Source organism: Mercenaria mercenaria, chromosome 4 (assembly GCF_021730395.1).
Source record: "Mercenaria mercenaria strain notata chromosome 4, MADL_Memer_1, whole genome shotgun sequence".
In the NCBI taxonomy this organism is placed as follows: Eukaryota; Metazoa; Mollusca; class Bivalvia; order Venerida; family Veneridae; genus Mercenaria; species Mercenaria mercenaria.
Genome location: NC_069364.1, coordinates 1223089 through 1229088, shown reverse-complemented (window position 1 = coordinate 1229088; position 6000 = coordinate 1223089).

Genomic DNA, 6000 nt, shown 5'->3' with positions numbered 1-6000 from the left:
ACATTAAAACCCGTTACCCGGTACATTACCGTGCAACTCTCTTATAAAGGTCATCGACCACTACAGAACCATGGGGCACCTACAACTAGTTTAGGTCCGCAAAGAGATCTAGTCCAAGATAAGGTGTTGAAGATAAAAAAAACAGTGTTTAATAAGTTTTACATCATATCCTAAGCTTTATAAGAAACCGTCAACCACAGAGTAAATATTTTGCTTAAAATCATTCCTATTTTTGTTAGTTGGAAATTTCGCCCTAAAAATAAATTTGACCACAAGTCAATTTAATAAACCAATCAAATTGTTTGTATTTCGTGCGAATAAAAAGTATTTTATTACAAATGTATTGTGTCTTTGAATTGTTGTTTATACCTGCTTTAGGTTTTAAAATGACTACCCTTTGCAAACTTATTTGGTAAAACCTTTCCCTACGTCATTGGAGATATAGACAACAATAATAAGTCCCCATTTTAACACTTAGTGTTTGCCTTTGTCCGTCTGTCTGTCTATTAAGCAAACGAGGGAACGTTTGTTGGGTACTAAGGACAAAAGGTAATTGTAACGTCTATTTATTCCGTACTGCTTATTTGGTACTTTCTGTCGCTTGGTGGGTACTTTATAACAAAAGAAATACCCGGTAAAGGTCTCTTACGTCCGTCCGTCCGAATTGGTGGCATTCATGTCTCTAGAAGTATTTGAACCAAAGTCATCAAACTTCACAGGATTATTATTCAGCATGGAAAGTTGCACGCCAGAGTATTAATTGGATTTCACACAACCAGACCAGAGTTATGGCCCTTTGTTTAGTCAAAAATATGCATAAAAAGGGCCTTAGTTCGTGTCACATGTATCTCGCATTGACCCAGGATTATTAAACATTACATGAATATCGTTTAGCATGTGAAGCTGTGCACCTGGAGTTTTGTTATGTATAGGATAGACAACTCGTGCCGTTGTCTACGGGATAAATACAACGAGTAAAGCGAGTTGTATATATCCCGTAGACAACGGCACGAGTTGTCTATCCGACTTAGACCACGTGACATAAAAACTGCAATTATTGAAAACTCTCCCAGGCGTTCAATAGAAATTAGGATTAACGTGTTTTTATAAAAGTAATATCATCTTTGTACCGTTAGCGCTTAATTGTCAGTAGGGCATATGAAATAATGCAGGTTATTTGTATAAATTCAGTTTTACTCAAATACCGGATTTACTAAGATTTAACGTTCATTAACACTTTGAGTCATTTGCAATCACAGAGTTAATGCTAAACGGTTAAGTATGGATTTCTCAAAAATACTCAAACTTGGACTGCATGCTGAACAATTAGTTTTTGTGAGGAGTTTGCATGTTGGCGAAACACGATGACAGATACGTTGATTCAAGAAGATAGCCAGGTTATTTATTTTTTTAGTTAGTTAGTTATTTTTTTTTATTTGTTTACTTTGTTTATCAGGATATAGTTAGTGGGTAGATGCTCGTAGGACTAGGAATACCTTTTACTATATCGTGCCCGTCTTGTAAGAATGATGTAGTTGTTTTACTTTCTAACTGGGCCAAGTTGTTCGAAACTTTAACGGGCTGTAATTTAGTTTAGTTTAGTTTAGTTTATACTAATTTGTTTTAGCTCGATTGTGATGAAAGCTTTAACTGTTTAAGCTTATTGTAACCACTCTCGAGTCCTTTTCCTATGAAAACTAGTACTGGGGTCATATGAGAAGTCATGGTCGTGACCCCAATGATGCTCGAACCCACAACTACTGCATTAAGCTGTTAAACTAACCGCCTGTTAAATTTCTATTCAAGATACTAGTCTTGGTGGGTGGGAAACACTAGTATGATATTTTAATTTTACTGTAAAGATGATTTAGTGTTTATAATCCTTAACAAGTGCATTTGATTTTCTAAGTTTTCTAAACTGATAAAGTTAATCGACCGTTAAGTCAATCGCCTGTTAAAGTTTCGAAGAACTGGATCCAGTTGTCTGCAAATTTAAGGATCGTACTGACATGTCTTTTTTATAACAAGTGAACATGAAAAGTTACAACTGTTGGAAACATTTCAGTGAATGTGTAAATTACGTTTTTACCCAGTTGGTTCTACACTACAAATATGTAGTTTATTGTAATTCAATTTTATTGATATCTAATAACATGGGGTCATTTTCACGATATTAATATTTAGACGTTGTCAACTGAATTTACCTCCAAGTCAGTCTTATTTTTTATCCCATTGATAACTGGTGAGAATATTGCAAGGTCATTTAACTCCGGCGTTCGCCTGTATTGTTAGATGGTAAATTGACACGAAATTCACGCGTTTTTTGCCCAAGTTTCCCGCGATATATATACAACGCTACTGTTGTATATGAAATATAGACGGGTACAAGTCTGCTTTGCGATTGGTTATTTACGGATTATCGTGGTCTAACTCTTGTATTATCTTCCCTTTCTGTGATATCGTGTTATATACTGAATCCGGTTAGTGCCATTACAGTGCTTCCGCATAATTTTATGCAGCGATGCAAAATTCAAGGTGAACATGTAAACTTGGACCATCATATGTATGACATCACAATAAAAACCACCGATCAGAGAGTATGTGCATCTTGTTTACTTCATATAAGCAAAGCAAGGTAAAGTGTTGTTTTATCATAGTTTTAACAGCGTTATCCCAGCCTAGTCACTTTTTGTAGGAATAACGCATGTTTTATCGTGTTATAACATCTGCAGAATCCATAGAGGTTAGAATGCGACTGAGCCTGGTAGGGCGAGGGTACCAACGTATCCCGAGGAATTCTGAAGTTGCTATGACAAAATGAACATGTGCTGCATAAAACGAGAAAAAAAACTAATAGATGAATACATTGTCACTCAACGTGATTAAATTTTCACGAAATGCGCGAGAATGTCTGAATTGTTTATTACGTTGACGTCATTTACCTGTTGAATTACCTGTTTTGGAGTCGAATGACTTGCCACGGAATGCGCATGTATAAAAAAGGCGTGTGTTATCTCCCCTTATCGGTACAGTATAAATAGTTAATATAAGTCATTTTCATGTCAATAGTTATACTATGCATGGATGGATATGCCAGTATAGTAGTCGCAACTTGACCGCGATGGTTGACCTTAGGCTGATTATTCATATCGATTATTTCATTGTAGAAATCAAGGGTGCTTAGGGTAGCCTTGTATATTTATATGAAATTAGTTTGTTTACAGTGCAGTATCAAAGTATGTATACTTACATTTGATCAGTTAAAACTTTCCAATACACTAATTTATATTTACACAAATTCTTATTTCCTTTTTCTCGTGCAGCTCGTGTTTTACGTACACTCCTTTTCAATAATAGGTTGTGCCTTATCATGTATTATAATGCAAAGGTCAACCATCGGGGTCAAGTTGCGTCCACTATACTTACATCTGATCAGTTAAAACTTTCCAATACACTAACTTATAATTACCAGATTTATATTTCCTTTTTCTCGTGCAGCTCGTGTTTTATGTATACTCCTTTTCGATAATAGGTTGTGCCCCATTAGGTATTATAATACAAAGGTCAACCATCGGGGTCAAGTTGCGTCCACTATAACTTAGCACAAACAGCCACCATAACAAAAGGGGTGTCACATGCAAGACTAGGATTGTAAGCTCCAAGGTCAAGTCACATTTGAGATCTGATCTTTACCTTTTCCATGCGAAGACTGATAATCAAATAACTTGGGATAAATATTTACCATTAAGACGAAGTGCCATATGTACAAGACCCAGACCCCTAACTTAAAGGTCATTTTCTTTTAACTTGGTCTATGTAATGACTTCCCTTATACATGAAAAGTACAATACATGTTGTTTTTTTTCTTAATTTTCCTACTAATATGAAAATAGCATATATGAAATATATTTAAAACAAGATAATATATACTAACAAGTAGATATTCAGAATCCAAACCCAGAAATAAGCTATCTATTATATAGCGAAATATACAAGAGCTGTCACAGGAGACAGCGCGCTCGACTATTTCGATGCTGGATAGTGAAACTGGGCATATCTGAGGAAACTAGAGCTGTCACTGGAGTGTTTAATGACTCCAATTGTGGATGAAGATATTGCACAATAGCCTGAGTCTATGTCAAAAATATCAACTTAAAGTAATAAGAGAGGTAAAGATAAAATGTATCAAAACACTATATAAGTATATCCTAAGCAAAAAGGGGCATAATTCATTAAATATTGGTGCCAGAGTTATGCACCTTGTGTCATATAGTGTGGGTGATGATGTTGAAGAACTATTTTAAGTTTGAATCAAATCCATTCAGTAATAACAGAGACAGAGTGAAAGTGCATCAAAACTTTAACCTAAAATTCTAAGTAAAAAGGGGGAATAATTAATGAAAAATTGGTGCCAGAGTTATGCACCTTGCGTCATATGGTGTGGGTGATGATGTTGAACAATTATTTTAAGTTTGAATCAAATACATTCAGTAATAACAGAGACAGAGTAAAAGTGCATCAAAACTTTAACCTAAAATTCTAAGTAAAAAGGGGAAATAATTCATGAAAAAATGGTGCCAGAGTTATGCACCTTGTGTCATATGATGTGGGTGATGATGTTGAACAACTATTTTAAGTTTGAATCAAATCCATTCAGTAATAACAGAGATAGAGTGAAAGTGCATCAAAACTTTAACCTGAAATTCTAAGTGAAAAGGGGGAATAATTCATGAAAAAATGGTGCCAGAGTTATGCATCTTGTGTCACATGATGTGGATGATGATGTTGAACAACTATTTTAAGTTTGAATCAAATTCATTCAGTAATAACAGAGACAGAGTAAAAGTGCATCAAAACTTTAACCTAAAATTCTAAGTAAAAAGGGGGAATATTTAATGAAAAATTGGTGCCAGAGTTATGCACCTTGCGTCATATGGTGTGGGTGATGATGTTGAACAATTATTTTAAGTTTGAATCAAATCCATTCAGTAATAACAGAGGTAGAGTGAAAGTGCACCAAAACTTTAACCTGTAATTCTAAGTAAAAAGGGGGAATAATTCATGAAATATTGGTGCCAGAGTTATGGCCCTTATGTCAGATGATGAGGAATAAGTATTTCAAGTTTGAATCAAATCCATCAAGTAATTACAGAGATAAGTTGAAAAAAGAGAAAGTGTAAAAAAAACTTTAACCAAGGTGGGGACGCCGACGCCGACGCCGGGTTGAGTAGGATAGCTTTCCTTATACTTCGTATAGTCGAGCTAAAAATTATGACTGTTGCTGCAGATGAGATTAATATCGATTAATTATGCATTGGCTAACATTTGTATAAAAGTCTAATAGGGCTTTTAATTTTCTGTTAAAAACAGATAAATCAGCTTGCATAATGACATAGTTAGAAAAGCACTACTTTCAAAATTGCACATGATTTTATACGATCAACGGCATAAAGGGGAGGTAATCAGAAAACAATAGATTCAATAATAACTAGAAAATGCTTTTGTAAAAAAGCGCATGTCTCCCCAAATGCAAAGTCCTATAGGCAAGAAGTCAATAGGGGTCAGGAGCGAAAGTCAAAGAGACACTGATGGTTGGCTGCAATAGGGATCATCTACTTGGCATGTCCAGTCATCCCGCTAAATTTCAACACTCTTGGCCTAGTGGTTCTCAAGTCACTGTTCAGGCTCCTGTGACCTTGACCTTTGATCAAGTGACCTCAAAATAAATAGGGGTCATCTACTCTGCATGTCCAATCATCCTATTAAGTTTCAACATTGTAGGTCAAGTGGTTCTCAAGTTATTTCCAAAAATTGATTTTACATGAACATGCCACTGTGACCTTGACCTTTAATAGACTGACCCCAAAATCAATAGGGGTCATCTACTTTGCATGTTCAATCATCCTATGAAGTTTCAACATTCTTGGTCAAGTGGTTCTCAAGTTATTGATCGGAACTGGTTATCAATGTTCAGGCCCCTGTGAACTTGACCTTTAACTG